Here is a 19840-nt window from a genome sequence, read left to right on the forward strand (position 1 = left end):
TAAGCAAATTTATTTCACTTGAGTTTAATGCTGCTGGCCTCTCTCCCTCTCTGTTTTCCCATCTCTCTGTCTCCTTCCTCACTCTGTCTTCCTCTGTTAACCTCTCTCTCTCACTCACTTCCTCACAGGCCTTTTCACAATTCTTCCAAGACGAGCACTTTCCCCCCCTTAAATCACATCCCTTTATTTGCAAACCTGACACTTTCCTTTAAAGGCAGGCTTTTAAGAAATTAATCTGGATGTTGAAAAACACCATTGCTGATACCTCTGCAGACACTGAGAAAGCAAGGCTGACTATTGAGCGGGTGGTAAATTGCCAATTAGAGGGTAACATTGTACTGCTAGGCCCATATACATTTAAGGAGGGCTTCTCTGTTCTAGGACTGCCTGTCAGTCAAACAGTACCTGGGGTAATTTTCTATTTCATTAAGTCATAATTAATAAAGGTAGGTATTATTCCCTCCCATGGGGACAAAGAGGCTGGCCTTCTATTGTAAGATACTTTCTCATTATGAAACCATATCTCCAAAGGAATAGCTGGGCAGGTATCTGACAACAGCCTTTAATTATGAACTCTCTGTTCATGTCACAGTTGATAAGCTGGGTGGCAAGTCAACATGTGTGGTTATATATGTGCAGTTATACACCTGGCTGGGTGATATTGCGTAACTGTTTGCGTAGACACTTTAAAGGTCCCATATGGTGATTTATTATTAATATGTTTGTACGTTTTTTTTTTTTTTTCATTTTTTTAAAGAATATGAACATGCTAAGGCATTTTTCAAAGCTTCCCTCTTTGACTAGAATGCCTCTGAGCTTTACAAATAAGTAAGAATTTCTTTCAGATTCAACGGTGAAACTGGGTAAAAAAAATAGTAATCCAGCTAAAAATGCACGGTATAGTTGGTATTTATTTCATTCATTGACAAAAGAATAAAAACAAAAATTCAACACAATACTAAAGCAAAAAAGCCCAGACTTCTGAATGAAAGGGAGCAGAAAAGAATAAATGTATGTGATCTGTTCTTTTATATCAAACAATCAGTTTACAATGAGCATAAAAAACAAACAAAATGACTCTAAAATCTCACTCATATCAGATTTTCTCTCATACAAACACTATGATACTCTCACTTAATTTGTTTGTGTTTTCAAAATATGCTGGTTTTAGTTATGTTTTTAAATCTTATGTGTGATTTAGATTCTTTTGATTCCTTGCCTAGATTGTTCCATAAATTGACCCCTTTTACTAAAATGCAACGTTCCATTTATTTCGTCCTAAATCTTAGATTTTTGAAGGTCTTTGCTCCCAAAAACGTAGTTTCACTCACTCTATTAATTTCAATACCATCTATATGAATTGAACAATCAGTGTCTTTGCCTTTGTTACTAAATATCATAAAATCAGCTTTTCCTGTATTTAGTGATTTTGAATTTACACATTTTTCTAAATTTCACAGAGGCACATATATATTTCTGACCTGCCATGGCAAACTGCATCTGAGGTGAGCTTTTACAAAGAAGTTGCTAGTTTGCAGTCTGCCAGGTTTACATAATTTCTAAAGCTGCTTCTGCTAACTAAAATGTCTCAGCTGTTGTGGGTTGCAAGAGAGAACACAATAGTGGTCATGCACTCCCAACATCTGAGGAACTGATGATTCAGTGGATTATTCTTAAGGGCCCTGACATCAAAAGGAAAATCATTGGTTAAAGACACTGAGTGGCTAATGCAGCTAACATTACCATTAGCTTTGATCGTATACCAACATATCTGAGCAATGTAGAAACTGAAAGACTACGGGACATTCAGAGATGGTGAAAACTTTAAGGCCCATTACAAAGCAAGTTATCATATTGCTTTCTGTATTTTTGTCAACCTAAATTCAGCCAGTGCTAACATGTATTTGCTTCTCTCCTGCTCCCTGTGCTCACTGTAATTTAATAAACAGATATTCCTGAAGCTGTACATGTACAATACCATTCAAAAGTTTGGAGTCACCCAGACATTTTTATTTTTTCCAAGAAATTTCACATTTTTATTCCTATGGTAGCATAACTGCACAAGGGTTTTCTAATCATAAATTAGCCTTGCAACACCATTAGCTAGCACAATGTAGCATTAGAACACAGGAGTGATGATTGCTGGGAATGGGTCTCCATTAAAAATCAGCCGTTTCCAGCTAGAATATTCATTTACCACATTAACAATGTCTAGACTGTATTTCTTATTAATTTAATGTTATCTTCATTGAAAGAACTGCTTCTCCTTCAAAATAAGTGACAGCAAACTTTTGAATAGTAGTGTATATTTGGGTTTCTGTTCTCAGACAACACTGTAAACATCACAACATCGTCTGACAGACTCGCCCAATACATGCATTAAAAACACATCTGTGGATTTGGCAATACTGCCATGTCAAATGCCTACAAAAAGAGAGAGTAGGAGTCGAAAGAAAGTCCAAGTCTCAAACACTCATCCAGGTCTATGTCGGTTGCTAGGCTGTGAAATGTAAGAGAGGCTTACTCCTGAATGGAGCCTCAACATTCTGGGCACGGGAGCATTACCATTAATTTGCCGAAAATAGGCACAGTTGGCAAAAACACAACACAATAATAATGACTCCAATACGCAAAAAGTCTAAAACTCAAGCCAAAAGGCCACATTCATTTTCAGCTTCAAACAGGATTAATACCTTCATGACCCATTCATCCGTCAAATCCTTTCACATGTACTTCTTTCTACTATTCCATCTGCCCCAGGAAATAAAATCTGCAAATGGATAATCTCTACATAAATTTAAAGTATAAAAAATTGTCTAGTTTCCTCTCACACCACTTGAATTTTAATATGCAGAACATTTATTGTGGATTTCTACCACAGCGATGCCAAAAAGAAAAAAAAAAAAATACTGCCTACACCGGCTTTAGCTGGTAACAGACCGGGTAGTGGGGTTAAATTCCAGCAATCTGTCACAAAAGTGTCTTCCATTTGGTCTTTTTGGCAAAAGAATTATCCTTAAGGTCCTGCTGCTTTGGTCAGACGACATGCTGCAAATAAAGCCAGTATGTGAGTGCAAAAAAAAGTTCTAATTAAAAAAAATCATCACCTAAGACAGGGGTGTCGCCAAATGGTTTTGCTGCATGTCAGTGTTTCTCTGCATATGTGTGACTGGGTGGGTGGGTGGTGTAGATGAGCGTATGTGTTAACTCAGGCTGTTTCATTTACACCCTTTAAATTACATATATACTGTCCCATGCTGGGTCTGTGGTTTTAATCAGAAAGTAACAGGAAAGCAGCATTGAAATATGCGCAAAAGAAAAAAAAACACTCAGTGTGATTACAGCAATAGAATGATTTAAATTTGACTTAAATTTAGTGAAATTAATTTTGTATCGGTTTGTCAAAGATAAGGAATCCAACTGAAGAAAATTAATTTGGTTGACAGCATTGTTTCTTCTCTTTCCCTCAAAGGGACGGTCCGCCGATTTCAAACAACAACAACAGAAAAAACTGTTGAATGTTATCTTTTGTGGATGACAAATTAGATCATTGTGTATCATATCGTACAGTAAGTTGGGAGAGATGCAGCAAATCTTTTGACCAATATAAATTTGGTGATGGAAAACCTCATAGTTTAGTCTAGTTTAAGTTAATATATACGTTAGATGGTTTTTTTTCATTATTTTGTCTTCCAATTTATTCTTCTTTTTTTTTACCTTTTAAGCATTTTGTTTGTTGTGTACACATACCATGGTTAGTTCTGTTGTCCTTGTTTATCTGACTGTTAGCCGAAAAAGCAGCGTTTGCTCGTCCACACACACAGTGTCCAAGTCCCTCGGGCTTTGCATTAATACAACAGATTGACTCTCCTCAGTAAATCCAGTTATCACTTCCAAACTCTGGCTGTTTGAACAGAAATTCTCTCTCTCTCTCTCTCCATGGTATTATCATTTCCACAGATACCTGTTCTCCCTGCTGCAGAGCCCAGAGTAAATCAGAAGCAGGATGCACTCATTTGTTCACTAAACTACTATTTATTGTGGGCGTAGCTCGAGGGGAGAAGCAAAACCGGCCGAGGTAGATTTCGATGGTGGAATGCTGGATTTACACATTCCCTTTGAGTAATTGTGAGCGCAGTGTGGGTGAATTTCGTCCATATGTCTGTCTCTTCTGAGAAATCATGTTTTTGGGTAACATGACTGACAGAAACATAATGTTACTGAATACTGAACATTTGCTTCTTATTAACAGTAGGTCAACAGGTCAGCAAGCTAAATCCTCTTCTGAACTACAGATATTTTGGGTAGCAGAGGAAACAGTCTTCCTCATGTGGAGCCAGAAGCTGCAGTGTGTGATTTCACTGATGCTGCAGGTCATTGAATGAGACTTTGCATTAAAACACCACGTACTTCACTGGTCTTTCTTTCTTTGATGTAAAATGGAACACTGTCAGTCATAGTTCACACAGTTGTCTTTCATGGCATCAACACTGATCTCTTCTAATATTGCTAACATAACTGGAATTGCTACGCTAATTTAATGTGAGAACACACAAACTGACAGTGGTGGAAGAAGCCTTCAGATATTTTATTAAAGTAAAAGCAGCAATACCACACTGTGAAAATGCTCCACTACATTTTCAAGATCTGCATTCGAAATGTTGCATAAATGCGAGGAAGTATCATCACCAAAATGTGCCAAATATGTCACTGTTCTTCTGCTATATGTGATGGTGTATTATTACTGCTGTAGATTTTGTATTTTACATGTGTAGATATATAAGTTTGAGCATATTTTAACCACTTGATATAACTTTGAGTAGTTTAATCTACAATGCATCATATTATCATACACGATGATCATACACCGATCAGGCAAAACATTATGACCACCTGCATAATATTGTATCAGTCCTCCTTTTGCTGCCAAAACAGCCCTGATCTGTCGAGGCATGGACTCTACACGACCCCTGAAGGTGTGTTGTGGTGTCTGGCACCAAGATGTTGTCAGCAGATCCTTAAGGCTTGGAAGTTGTGAGGTGGGTCCTCCATGGATTTGTCCAGCACATCCCACTGAGTCAACACTTCAAACTCACTGTTGTGCTCCTCAAACCATCCCTAAACCATTTTGTCTTTGTGGCACAGCACATTATCTTGCTGAAAGAGGCCACAGCCATCAGGGAATACCGTTTCCATGAAAGGGTGAAAATGGCCTGCAACAATGCGGTAGGTGGTGTATGTCAAAGTAAAGGCAGAACCCAAGGTTTTCCAAAGCTGCCTGTTGCTCAGTAGCATTGTAAATGAGGCTCACTGTCATCTTTTAATAAATCAGAAAGAATTCATCAAATTTAGAGACACACTGCTTTCATTGATTTGAAAAGGTATGAAAAATTGTTGATCTGAAAATGAACTCAAGCTGTCAGACAGATGCCGTGGAGTCAAAAGTTGAATATATGCTGTATGTGGTGGAGTAGAAAAATAAAGATGCATGAAAGGGAAATATTCAGGTGAAGCTTAAGTACCTTGAGCTATGAAGGAGGTTTATTTTATTTTATTTTTTTTTTAACAAACCCCTAACTTCAGCTAAACTGCCCGAATTGATCATTAATTGCTGCATTGCTTGCTGACACAATAACCTGGCGTTTCTAAAAAAAGACCACATCTAATCTTCACTCAAACGGCTACAACGAGCTTGTTCACCACTGCACTGCCTCATGCTGTGATTTAGTTTGTCGTGTAACAGCTTGATTTGCACTTAATCTTTGCCCACAATATTTAAGCTGCACTTCAGAATTCATGTTCAATTTATATAAAAGACTACTGTGAATTCGCAGACAGTACTACACCAAGAAACGCGGCAACAAATACAATGATTCCGAACGCATGAGCTCATGTTGGCAGAAGCACACACACACACACATATATATGTGTACACACAATGCCTCTTTATCTGGACAGCTTAGCAGCTCTGTGGACATTGCATTCACTCTTCAGTGATTAAAGGTTTATTTTATGTTCTCTGCTGCCTGAGTGAAGATATTGGATACAGTATATTTGCACCAATAACATTCTATCACAGTGACTGTGAATGACTGCGGTACACTGGAGTGCATTTGAAACCCTTTAAAATCATATTATCCGTCTGACAGTATATTAGGAAGACTGTAAACTTTCTCATGACACCAGACCAGATAAGATTTCAATCATGCTTACGCTCAATAACGCTGCTATATTTACACTCGCCCGTTATCTTCTCCTTTTTCATTTTGCAAACGCTTCTCCCATGTATTTTGGCAATAACAATTCCCAAAATGTAAAAACAAACGCAGCAAAGCACACAAGACGCAACTTATAGGAATCTACAGCTGAGCGAGCGCTTCCCCGGTGGAAAAAGAGAAACAGGTACGACATAAGTTAATCAAGGTTTGCATGTTTGCCCTCGGGCTTCGTGACGGCTGCCTCCGAGATTTTCAATCTCACAAAAGGCCCAATATTTACAGGGGGGCAAAACGTTTAGAGCTTCTGTCAAGGTTGTGAGCATTTTCTCAACATTTTGAAAGGTGAGACCCGAGGTGATATTTTCACACAACTCTGATCGCGCAAGACAACAAGAGAGCTGCAAGTGTGTAGGTGGGGTTAAGAAGAAAAGCAGAAGATGTATGTGCATTGTTGTCGCTTGCCAGCAAAAAGAAAAAAATAAAATAAAAGAACCTGTGCTGCAGTGGAATTTAGTCTGACAAGTCAGATGTCAGTGGTAGGAGTGCAAATCTCATCCTCTGTGTTTAACAAATACACAAGCAGTTGCTCCCATTTCTTAAAGAAATGCTAGTTCTTATTGGATGAAAACAACAAAGTAAATGCCAAGGCTTCTAAAGGTCTGAAAATGATGTTTATCAAAGAAATGGTGCATGGATTTTTATGCAGTACTTCAAATGAAGATGCTTTTGTAGATTGCTCGAATGAGAAAGCACCTTTCAAATCTATACAAAAAAAAAAAAAAAAAGGTTGACAAAGCTGTCTGTCTCAGCTTTATGTACTAAGTAGCATTTTCTGTTGAGGTCACAAAAAAACGGTAAAAGGAATGGGAATAATAGCTTGAAAGCAGCGGCTGCCACTGTCAACCTAAATCTGACAATGACACCCTTTCAGTATAAAAGCCTAGACATGTGTAATTCCTCAGTGATAACATAAAAACTGTACTTATATTTCTCCATGTTGCTTCCCAAGATTAGGTAAATATGCATTCGATAGTTCAGTTCAATTAAATGATCTTGCTGCTCAGCGAATCCAAGCATGTCCACCAGGTGGCGCTATCACTGTGAATGTATATCGGCCTCCGTGTGTTATCAGGGCCAGACTCTGATCGTACATAAAAAGTTTGAGGCAGATTGGAGCATGTACAGGCTAGTCAGACAGCACTTCCTGTTTCATGGCGACCCCTCCACCAGGTGGCACTCTCTCTGTGACTGTATTTTGGTCTATACAATTCATGAGGGCTGGGTTCAGACATGTAAAGTTTAAGACAGATTGGAGAATGTACAGGCCAGTTACACAGCATTTCCTGTGTCATGGCAAATAGTTGAAATTCCGCCAGTTGCCATTTCAGACATTTGTGGAGCATATTAATAACTTTTGATCACTCATGCTTGGTGTATATTCTGGCCCAATTTGAGCGGTGTTGAGGTTATCGTGTTTGAGTTTATAGCTTTTGAAAATGTGCAAAAGTTGGTTCAAAACTGTCCAAAATATGACAAAATTCAAAATGGCCGACTTCCTGTTGTGCTTTAGGTATGGTTGTCAATTACATTTTTGTGCATCATCAAAAGTTACTTATGTCTACCAAATTTTATAGCTACAGGTGACATGTCCTGGTTGTAGAACCTGTCTGAGATTTTAAAGGTGGTGCTACTGAGCCATTTTGGCTAAGACTTCTGCACGGTCCACAAAAATATATTAAAAAAATTGTTTTTGCTGGTCCTTGTGTGTGTGGGAATTTTCACATTTTCAAGTATTTTTAGGCCTTCAAAATTGCAATTTAAATTGCTCGAACTCCTAATAATGTGAAAAGGCAAAATACTAGACAAAGGAATTTAAAGAACCAGCCTTGTGCTTTTTACATGTCCTCCCTGTCTCCACAAAACTAGGTTTCTACACAATTAAACTGAATCCTCAGTTACTCTTTGACAGGAACATAATTAAGTTTTGAAAAAAAAACAAAACAAACCGCATAATTTGTGACCTGTAACATGCGGAGGAGGGCAGCCAGTTTGAAAGAGCGACAAAATCCATGTTAAGAGAAAGGACTGGTGATGGATGAGAGATTATCAGTCTCAGAATTACAATAGATTTTTTTTTTAAAGACAACTGGTGAGCTGACCTTAAACCAAAAATGAAATATTCATTTTACTAAATAAGCATTTTCTGTTGAAAAGACAAAATGCAGCTAATTCCTCCAAATATTGCAGAAAACTAGAACTTTCAGAGGCCTGCAGACCAACGTGTTCGAATGAAGACAGGTGTCATCCACAGAGACCCCAGTGTGCAGTGCACTGATAAAACTTACAGTAAATTACATCAGGTGCTGACCTTTGTCTAGTCCTGAGTGAGAGGTTTTTCATTTTCTTCATCTGCCTTTCTAGAGCAGTGCGATCAGATGTCATTAAACTGATAATGTAAAGGAGACTGCATATTAATATCACATGTACATGTATTAATGTCAGGAGTGTAATATGATTATCCTGTCAGGAGCAGCAGGACAGAGGAAAAGGTCCCTAACAGGCCGCAGTCTTTCATTTATTCCACAGAACTTGACTCCCACATAGAGGCAGGCAGACAGACATCTCATCTATATTACGCACAAACACATTTCTTGTTTCAACACAAATACCACACTTATCTGTCACATTACATCAGGTCATGTGAGACAAAGCAATCCAATAAAATGTATCAGTATCTTCTGGGGTAAACATTATGAAGCCTTTCATGCTGTCAGTTCAATGTGCGCTGGATCTTTGTCCTGGAGTCAATCCGTGAGGGTTAGTGCATGTGGAGAAATAAAAGAAGCTCTTCCTGAAAGGAGGTATTCAGATGTGTTTTGTTTGTCAGTGTGGTGTATCCAGAGGGGTGGAGGTTTGTCAAAAGAATTAAAAAGTATGAAAAGAAACACTTCATGCTAAACAGCTTGCCCCAGATACAAGAATCGGTGTGCGTGGTTCCATTTCTGTGTGGCCTGTACGTGCCGTCATCCTGTAATGTCATATTACACTCAGACAGACAAAAACAGATGTCACTGTAAGGATTAATGAATTCATTTTTCTGCTCTCTTATCACTTATTATTGCTTAATGTGAAGTTATAATAAATGTGGCTTATCTTTTAAAAGTAAACATTTGTATGTGATGGAATGAGAGGAAATTTGCCCATGTCAAAAAGGCTAAGAATATGTCCCAATTGACCTGAAACTTGTCCAAAATGACTCAAAAACACGTCTGACATTACTGAAAAAATGTCTTAAAAGAGTCAACGTGTCCAAAATGACTAAAACACAGTCCCAAATAACTCGAACCATGTCCCAAATGACTCAAAACCCACATAAATTCACATTTACTACATTTGAAACAGCTCCGTTGGACGTTTCATGGTTATTTTTTCTACATGAAGATAAATTATTTCATTTTTCGAGCATTTTTTTTTAACATAAAGGTTTTTTTTTTCTCTATTTCAAACACATTTTGTCATGTTGTTATAAACATGTATTATCTGGCAGATATTATATTATCAGGATTTTTATTAAAAAATGTAAAATTAACCATGTAGCAGCATTATTTTACTGCAAAAACACTTAGCATTGAGCAAAGAAAGTGGAAACAAAAACTGTGTGCACTTGACATGCTTTAAGTATATTTTGAGTCTTGACACTGTTCAGCCTCGCTCATTCCTCCCGTCCTCCCCTGCCTGTGGGATGTGGTTGCCATGACAACCCCCATTACCACTTGATTGGAGATCTAATGTAATCTAGACTATGAGCGGTGCCATTTATCTGCTGTTAACACAGCGGTAGCGGCATTAGCAGCAGTCAGAGTCGGACGGCCGCGGACAGAGAACGAAGCGGAGTCATCAGAGCGAGCGATGCTGCAGAGTGGAGTATGACTAAGAGCAGGAGTGTGTGCATGCATATGTATGTGTGTGCATATTCGAGGCCACACCTGGCGCCTGCAGTGTCAGTGTGCATGTCTGTTTGTGTCTATTCGGTGCTTCACAGAGTAGCAGGAGTGATCTCTAGCTAGACTCGGTGTCCGGTTTGAAATATCACACCTCGACTGCCAAGTGAACCTGCGACACACCAAGATAAACTCTCTCCGGCTTCAGATCCCTGCGATGAACTGAGACAAGATTACATCAAATCAAATTGGGAGCTCGCTGTAAACAAATTCACTGTGATGTTGCATGCTTTGGATTCTGTCAGTCGGCCCCAAAATGACGAGGTGCTGTGCACAGCAGCTGCCATTTCTGTAGGAATCCAACCAAAGCTGCAGTATTGACGCGAGGGCTAACACATAAATACCTTTAGATTTCTTAAGGAAGCAACACGCAAAGTCTCTGTTGTCACCGCCAACAGTCTGATGCGCTACGTAAAGCACTAGCCGGGCTACTCCAATTAATCGGGACAGATAAAGGGATCGCCGCATGGTATATTTCAACCTTTTTCTCATTTCCTCTCTTCTTGTTTCTCCCCCAAAATATGTCACCGTGAATCAATTCCAGCACCACTATCCTCGATATGCAACAAATAAAAAGTGACTGACATCAAATTATTTCCAAGCTGATAGATGTTACACTAGCTTTGTCAGCGTTGTCACCTCTTTGAAGAGATCTTTCTAGTTTTAGAATAATTGAAAGAGTAACTGGAAATTTTCAGACGAGTCTGGAATTGTAGGAAAAGTTGGCACGGGCTGGGCTTCTTTCTCTCTCTCTTTTTGCCATTCTTTTATCATCATCATTTCATTCTCTTTCATTCAAGTGGGGAAATAATGATATTGGACTGCCATGGGCAAGTAAATAAATAAATAAAATAGTGAACATGAAAAGAAAGGAAATGAGCATTGTGCAACATAAAATGTGACTTCAAAGTCACGACACTGACAAGACAACAAAGCCACACAGATTGAGGTACTGCACACCTGAGGTTAGAGTATTCGTCATTAAAGAAGAAAAATGAAAAAAAGAGGACGGCGACAGTATGAGATGTTGACTATTTTCTGTTATATTGCCCTGGATTCCCCAGAGTTGGCTGCCAAAAGACTTGTTTTGATGAAGAATATGAGTGATGCTTTTTCAAGGGCAGTCCTCTGCGTCGATTGTACCATCTCGATTGCATTTGAACAGTGAGGACAAAGTTCAAGCTGTAAAACATATATACTATAAAGAGGTAATGCTGCAATTACTGTGCAAACTACATAATGGCTTTGGGGAAGCTCACCTTTTCTATTTAAAAAGAGCACTTGCCAAGCACTTAAGCTTTTATTTATCATTGTTTCTATTAATAAAAATATGAATCAAAAGAACAATACAAAACACACAAAAAGTTGTAGCTCCTGCCTTCAAATGGCGATGACAAGAATAGCATGCATGCTACTGTGTCATTCCAGAATTGGAGGACATTTGGGTTTCAAAATTTTTGAAAAACTGACCTTCTCTTTTTCAATTTTCTGCTCCATATTCATCAATAATAGGTAATAAACTATCCAAAGCTGGATTAGCTCAGCTTCCATGTTTTATGTGTTGTTTGCTAACCCTACTCTAATCACAGTAACAGGGTTGCTAATCCATGCTAATGTTAGCTTTTTCTCAGGAGTAGAAGCTAGATATTTAGCTAGCTGTTACTGCTGACCAAGAGGACAAACTTACTGAAAAGTCAAGATAGAAGTAAAAAGAATTTGTCTCATCCTGATAATATAATGTGTGTTATGGAAATATGAAAAACAGAAGAGAGGACATAGCTTTGCTCGACCCATTATTTTAGAAGACTACTTGAAGATGTTAGTTCCAGCGTATCATATAGTTCACTGTTTTCTTCTTCTTCTACCAGCACCAGCTAAAAAGGTTATCCTGACAGATACAACAATGAAAAAAAACATGCCAAAAAAGGAGATTTAAATTTAATTTTAAATGTTTCAATTTGTTCATCAGGTGAGTGGGACAAGAGAAAATGGCATTTTCGGGGGAACTACAGACTTATCTGGTATTTAAGCATTTTCAAACATTCTTTGCTCCTATTTTTGATTTATTTATTTTTGTTTAGATTTGGTCTCAGGACAAGTAAATTTACACAAGTGCATGTTTTATTATTTTTGTACATGGATTATTTGAAATTTGATGGGTGGGATGTAAAATGTCCTCCAATTCTAGAAAACTCCTTTATTAACCCTCAGATGCATAAGTGGGCCAAAAATGACCTAATGAGGTCATTTTCTTGCAATATCTTTATAATAAAAACATTTAATCATTTCATATTCCAGCTATTCCTCATGAAACATATTTATATATCATTCCATTTAAATGTTTAAGCTAGCTTTTATACTTTCAAAGAAATTGTGACATTCTTATTACTACCCCAAGCTCTTTATCACTGATAATCATACAAGAGGTGATGCACAAACTCGGAGGTACGGAGAGCATCATCATCAAAATGATATTGACATTCTCCTGTTGCTGTTCTGTGTAATGTTCTTCTTTTGTATTGATCGAAATGTTGAATGTCTGTTCATATTTACAGACATATTTCAAATTTGAAATCATTCTTGTGTGAACAAAATATAATACAAACAATAATAAAAAAGATTATTCTTAAACACAAGGACAAAAATACTATGGAAACACATTGATTTCTGCACAGGTAATTTTTCACTCACTTACAGAAGAGTGTAGGGTCCAATCAGTCGCGCATCTCAGGACTGAAGTGAATTAGTGATGAATCGCCTTCTTGCATGAATTCTACATAAATCACAGCCTAACGTAGGAAGATGAAGGTACAGAGAAATAGAAATGCGTGACAAAAATATCATATCGTCAATATTTTGACCATCCAATAAATAACAAACTCAGAAAACCAATCCTGCCAGCTTGCAGGAGGGAGATTTCTGTCTCACCACTCTTCTTCAGAATTAGTTTCAGGCTTGAAAATGCATGGATGAATTCCTCCAATATTAAACTTCGAAATGGTGTCGCGCAGAGTAGTTTTACAGTGCTTGAGCAGAGTCGAAAGTTGTATCTGAGCCATTTCAATGCCAGAAGAGATTGTTTTCTTGGAAAAAAAAAAAAAAACCTTTTTAAATATATCACTTTCATATAAGAAGTGGAGTTTTTAGGGCTTAAATCAATGAGCCCTTTTTTTCACATTTTTTTTTCTATTTTTGAATAAATAGTCTGCATTCCAACTAGTAAACTAAAATTCTGCAAAAACATATATTTTTTAATTGTTATTATCTATTATGTGTAGTTTTTGTTAAATCATTACTACTTGTTCTACCTCTTAAAATAAATCAGGGACTGATTAGACCTTTCCCTGATGGCATGTTATAACAGAGAAGAACCTTAGAAATAAAAAGTAAACATTTGCAGAGCACTATATTTACATGACCTTCAAAAGTTTGGGGTCACTTAGAAATTTCCTAATTATTGAAAGAAAAGCAGTTGTTTTCAATGAAGATGAAAAATAAATGAATCAGAAATACAGTCTAGACATTGTTAATGTGGTAAATGACTATTCTAGCTGGAAACATCTGATTTTTAATGGAATATCTCCATAGGGGTACAGAGGAACATTTCCAGCAACCATCACTCCTGTGTTCTAATGCTACATTGTGTTAGCTAATGGTGTTGAAAGGCTAATTGATGATTAGAAAACCCTTGTGCAATTATGCTAGCACATGAATAAAAGTGTGAGTTTTCATGGAAAACATGAAATTGTCTGAGTGGCCCCAAAACTTGTGAACAGTAGTGTATGTACTACTGTATTTCCACAAACAGTGAGTGGGCTCTTTATCTAGCTGAACTACAGAGGATGACATTTGAGGGAGGCCTTTACTTCTAATTCCCTCTCTATAAAGACTAAAATGTCTCAGAGAGGAGAGACTCTGATTTTAGAGAGCTGCGTTACATCTTAAGAAGATTAATGCTCCATATACACCTGTTTTTATCGGGCTAATGTTGTTTATATAGCACATAGAAAACAACAAGCCTTTGTCTCAAAGTGCTTCCCAATAGAGAGATGAAATTAACGCTACAAATTTACAGTACCTAACAGTTATGACATAAAATTCTTAACAGGGCTTATATTGTGAAACACTTGCAGGCATGCCATATGCAAGAACAGCTGGATGAGATTTTTATGTTTTTTTTCCCACTGGCCTGTATTTGTTCATGTGAATTTGGCTTTTAACTGACTCCTGGTTTTTATTTGCATAAATAAGGTACAAGCATGTGTTTATTTAGATAATGTTTTATTCAAACTGTGGAAAAATAGTGACAAGCCACTATTTTTCCCCACATACGCCCTAGCAACAGCACACATGTTGCCCTGAGGCGGTCAGGAATCAGTACCACAACTGACTAATGGACGATATACAATTCACACTAGATAGACTTGTAAATAGATTACTTTCTCTCCTCCGCTTGTAAATATCACTACGCAAACATTTACGTGTGACATGCAGAAGTGTTCACACTCTCAGCAATCCCAACATGCCCTCAAACAGATCTGTGACACTGTGCGGTGTGTGTGTGTGTGTCGCTTCATTAAGCATGTATCCAATCAGTCACACACTCAGCAGCTCGGCACGTCGCTCTGCAGTTTACTCCCGGCCTATAACCCGTCTGTCAGTCAACCGGCTGGAGTTCATTAGAGACGCTGAGAGCTGGTGACAACTCCCCACTGATCTGACCTGTGTATACAAACGCAGGTGATCTGACCCTCTAGGAGGATAGTGCCACATAAACAAAGATATTGTGCCACTTGTAAGGAGGGGAGAAAATAAATGGAAACAATCTGAGATCCATAAAAAACAGCCTGTAGCATGTGTGGGGCCCGTATAGAGAGAGAAGGAGTGGGAAATGGAAGAGAAAACACAGCTTCTCTGTTTCTGCTGCAGGTTGTACGAATTAATAAAACGAGTGGTGGCTAGTTATCTGTAGCGCTAAACCACCCTGAAGCTGGGAACATTTAGTTCCACAAAGATCCAAGGAGCTAACTAACTCTCAGGCTGCATATACAGTGGTGGAAAAAAAAAGTTTTCAGACACCCTGAAAATTTTACACAATCTCAAATATTATCATGACATATTTGAGGAAAAATATTGTTTTTGTATTTCAAAAGGTGTAGCTGCATTAGACAGACAAACAAATGCAAATTGTATATATTTTTGCTTATTAGTTACAAGAAAAACTAATAAAACTACATTCTTGACAGTTTGAATATGTCAGTTCTCAACATTGTTTGTATCAAAGTCAAACAACAGAGAATGAGAGAATAAATAAACCATCACATCATCAAATTATGTTATAATATTTAGGAGTCCTGCCATTAGCAGCAGTAGAGCTCTAATCCTGGCTGCCATGTTCCCAATGAGCCTTTCACACTATTGAGGGGTAATCGTCCCATTCTTGATGAATTACTGCTTTTAATTCTTTGCTTTATGCTTTGAAACGGATCTTCTGATAACCCACTACAGATTCTCAACAGGGCTCATGTCCAGCAATTGAGCTGGCCACTCTGAGACCTGGGTACTGAGCTCCTGCAGCCAAGTTCTACCGGGCCTGGATGTGTTCAAGGGGCATTATCTAGTTGAAACATCCAGTTTTGACCTTGACGGAAAAGCACACGTGCAGAAGAGAGCATGTGGGTTTGGAGAATGACACAATACTTGGCAGAGCTCAATGAGAGATGACCAACACCAGCAGCACTCATATGCATCCCCAAACTATGATACTGCCTCCACCATGCTTGACAGTAGGGACTGTACATGCTGGAGATAATGCTTCACCTGGTCTTCTGTGTACCCTCACATTAGCACGACGAAGATAAAGCTGGAAACTGGACTCATCTGACCACAGAATCTTCTTCTTTTCCCGGGATGTCCAGTTCTTGTGTGCTTGGGCCCAACAATACTGGGTGTGTTTCCTGCATTAGGTTCCTTGTTTTAGCCATTTCTGTCTCTAAAGAACTTCTAACTGTGCTGGCTTTATAAAGGCATGAAGCATAGCAACAAAAAATGTGCCACGACCTTCATTAGTAGATCACTGGTACCAAAGTGACCCAATACTCAAAATTTCTTATGTATTTTTATAGAACTAATCAATTTTAAGTTTTTAATAGCTTTTTAAGTTGCTGTTGTGATGATTGTTTAGTATTTTGGCTGTGACTGTAGTAAAAGAAATTGCTCTTGAGGACCCTAGAATGATTCTTAATGCAATATTTCACAAATGCATGTGATGTCTGAAAACTTTTTTCAAACACTGTATGTCATCTGGCATGCAGATGTGTGCTATACTGAAGGTCAAGCATGCTATTACAAACTGCAGCTGCAGCTTCAAATTCCAACGGAGACTTTATATTCAGACTTAATCAAGCACACAAATGAGCATTTGCACAACAGTCCCTTTTAATGTGACTAGCATGCATACCCATCTCTTCATTTTATCTGATTGAATTACATGTGAGTGGGTTTATCGTGGGTAAACACAAGTTCAGGGAAATCTGTTGTGTGGCAAAGAAAGTCTTAAGACCCTATCCTGTTAATGTGATTAGAATGTGAAATATTCATTGGGAAGGGCTTAATAATAAATGGAGGGTATTAAAAATTGAATTAATTCAAATTCCGTCCATGAATTTTTCAAGGTACATTATTAAGAGTGCACCAACAAGCCATTTCATTGATGTAGCGTTGCGTCGCTGAAACTTAAGTCCCACCTACCCCTCATCTATTTATTTCAGATTCACACACTCAACAAAAGTCTTTAGGAAAGACTAACGGGCCAGTCTGACAGCAAGGTGAAGTAAGGTGCCCCCACCCCTTCCCCCTCCATCCTTCCGTTTAGCATTAGCGTGCACACCTCCCTGTAAACTGATTGCTGACAGGAGGCGAAAAACGGGGCCAGGGTCAATAATTTAAGGAACTTGAAGCTAATTTTAATCTATTACCCTGCCATGTGCATACACTGTGTCAAAGGTAAGGCCGGAGAGGGATCCGTCATGTGATTCATACTCTGGAGAGAGAATTACTTTCATGACACATCATAATTTAATACATTTTGAGGAACTCAGCATGACTTTGCCAGGCTGATGGAGGGAGGGGAGGAGGAGGAAAGGGAGGGGGGAAGAAGGGAAGATGAAGAACGAGAGGGATATTAAATTATGGAGCACCTTAACAGAGCAATCTGTCTTTGAGAGACATGATTGCCTTACCACTGTGGATTGATGATAATCTGTTTGTAAGGGGCCTTCTAAAGGCTACACAGGCTGTAATGGGTGGAAGCTCTGAGCTCTGACTCGGACCAAAACACACCAGTAAATGGATCACCAGTGTATTACATTCAACAACAAACTTCAGGACAATTGTATAGTAAGGCAGACATTATAAAGGGCTTATAATAACTTACTAACATTAACTGATGGTGTGGTTAGCAGCTAATGAATCATTCACTCATGCATTTTAGATCAGGAACAACCCAAGAATACAATTTTTTTTGGAGTAGCAATGCTATGAAAAAAATTCATCAAACCTCAAAACTTTGAATTAATATTGCTGAAAAATGAATTTTTACAAACAGCTTTTCTTTATGATGGCAGTGGAGTCATTTTTCACTGCAATATAAAGTCCTGCACCTTTATGGAAGCAGCACAACCATGACTAGTGGCACAAAGAACTCAAAAATCCCTTTTGTGCAGTATGACAAAGTTATAATGCCGTTCATCATAAAAAATGAAGCAACATTTCCCCAGGTGTTACTAATACAGGAAAGAAAATGGTGGCTCTACATGCCGTATATATTTTACTATTTCTATTTTTACAACCTCGACAAACTAGTTGCCCTGCTGAATGTATCTTTCACCAACTTGCTGCCAACTGGCTTCTCTGTATACCTTTAATGTTGAAGTATGTTTTATTTCTTCTATATTTTTATCATTTGTCTCCATACTTTTTCCTCTCTGATCTGTCTAAACACAGTCAACAGTTCAGTTCAGTCATATAGTGAAATTCCCATCACACAACTGTTGGTTATTTGAGGCACTGTAACCAACAGTAAAGAAGAAAAAAAGAGAACAAATTCAACAATTTTGATGAAATATCACTATTTTAAGTTTGGATTTGTTAAAGTTTCCTGATGGAACTTTGTGCTGGTTACTTCAAGGATTGTCAGAGAGACGGAAATTTGACAATTTGTCCTGTTTTTAATGTTTCCTGGTATGACAAATGTTGTATTTTTGATGCCTTTCAAATCTGCCAGTGGGTTTTGGAGTTTAGAGAATAACAATATTTGTGTGTTACAGACTTCCTTCACTAATGAGAAAGTGGTACATTTTTAATAAACAATAAACAGTTAATGAGCATTTAACATTAAGAGCAGGGTTAGTAAAATCTTTGATTCTTTAATTAAAACTAGGACTCGGGTCTTAATATGTTATTTTTGATTAAATAACAACACTGATGCACACTCCAGCCCAGTAGGTGGCGGTAATGAACCTAAAGTCTGTTTGCTAGCCGTGGAGAAGATGCACAGGACGCACCGTCGTAAGCCACTAGCTGGTCAAATGACAGAGCTTTAGCTTTAGTCTGGTAGAAACGTCAGACCAACATGGCGGCTCGGCCTCAAACTTCCTCTTTTATGACACAAATGCTTCAGCAAAAAGTAATTCTGAGAGTATTTGAGGCGAGAAATAAGTCCTGCAGTTGCCGAATCTGTCCTCGTTTTACTTCAATGGTGACAAGTTTAGACGTTTAACGAATATTTTGCAATGTGTTGGACCTCCACTGCCCACACTGAAGTTGCATAAAGTAGAATTCAAGTCTACTTTATGCAAATGAGCTCCAGGGCGATGCACTGCAACGCAACCAGCATGCAATGCGGTGCATTTCACATAGACAATGAATGGGATGTAAGAAATTGATGGTCCTGTGGACACATTAGCTATGACAGTCCTGGTAACGGCAAACAGTGTTGCTATCCCATAACAGACCGTTTTTCTAGACATTGAAAAGCTTGAGTTTGAAAAAAGTCATAAAATGCTGAATATAATCACTATAACTGCACTTTGAGTTTGCATCAATCTATGAATGTAGTAGACAGATGAAAAATGCAGATACATATAAATGAAGCAAACATGTTTGCTGTTTAAGTTCATGTATATATCTATTCATTGATTTGGTTGTCAATCAAAGTTTATTTGAATTGAAAGACTTTGCTTATCATGTCAAATACTGCTACTTGGAAAGAATGTGATTAATCGAGATTAATTAATCACAACGCCTCTAATTAATTTGATTAATTTTTCTAGTCACTAATAAAAACTTCTCACAATTCAGTAAACTTTAAGATAAAATAAAGAGGTTATAGGAGGATATACTCCAACAATCTGGCAACCCAAACATCATTAGGAGCTTCACACTGAGATTTCAACCATTCACATTTTAGTGCTAGAATAAATAGTAGCTCCATGTTACGTACCATTTATAAGGTATGATTTATAAGGAAAAGATGCTAAAGATTTGGGTGCCGAGTTGTGAAAAAAAACACCTCATTAACACTAATAGGCTGTTAAAAAGTAATTAATTAAAGGTCTGTTT

The 19840-nt window shown here is 37.9% G+C and overlaps 1 long non-coding RNA gene across 1 annotated transcript in view; it reads right to left on the bottom strand.

Moving 5' to 3' along the window:
- The window catches only part of LOC127532491 (uncharacterized), a 343671-nt gene that overhangs the window by 143730 nt on the left and 180101 nt on the right, over positions 1 to 19840 (bottom strand). The gene's annotated exons all lie outside the window — the stretch shown is intronic.

Source organism: Acanthochromis polyacanthus, chromosome 23 (assembly GCF_021347895.1).
Source record: "Acanthochromis polyacanthus isolate Apoly-LR-REF ecotype Palm Island chromosome 23, KAUST_Apoly_ChrSc, whole genome shotgun sequence".
NCBI classification, from domain to species: domain Eukaryota; kingdom Metazoa; phylum Chordata; class Actinopteri; family Pomacentridae; genus Acanthochromis; species Acanthochromis polyacanthus.